This window comes from Penaeus monodon, chromosome 27, assembly GCF_015228065.2.
Source record: "Penaeus monodon isolate SGIC_2016 chromosome 27, NSTDA_Pmon_1, whole genome shotgun sequence".
Taxonomy (NCBI): Eukaryota; Metazoa; Arthropoda; class Malacostraca; order Decapoda; family Penaeidae; genus Penaeus; species Penaeus monodon.
The window spans coordinates 37,861,154-37,861,517 of NC_051412.1; positions in this window are offsets into that span (position 1 = coordinate 37,861,154).

Sequence of the window (364 nt, forward strand, 5' to 3'; positions counted from 1 at the left end):
CATGGCACCGTCACCGCTGTCCATTTCCCTTTTCGGTTCAGTTGGCACCAACATGAACTCGAAGAGACAAATGACGACCGTTTATATTCATCAGCGTTTTTCTTCTTTTTTTTCCCGAAGAACTGTTAATGCTCTTGTCAATAGCAGACGAAAGAGTGAAAAATGACCCCGCGCTGCTGCAAATCGAGAAGACCGGGTAAAGGCGACAGATATACTGGCACTGCATAATTCACCTCTGAATAAAATATTGATCCCAGTATAAAGCCACAGGTGAAAGGCCTTCGATGTGGCCGCAGATCAGCTCCGGTCAACGAGCTTAAAGAAGAAGCAATCAAACCGCAGATGAGAAAGAGAGAGAAACCAC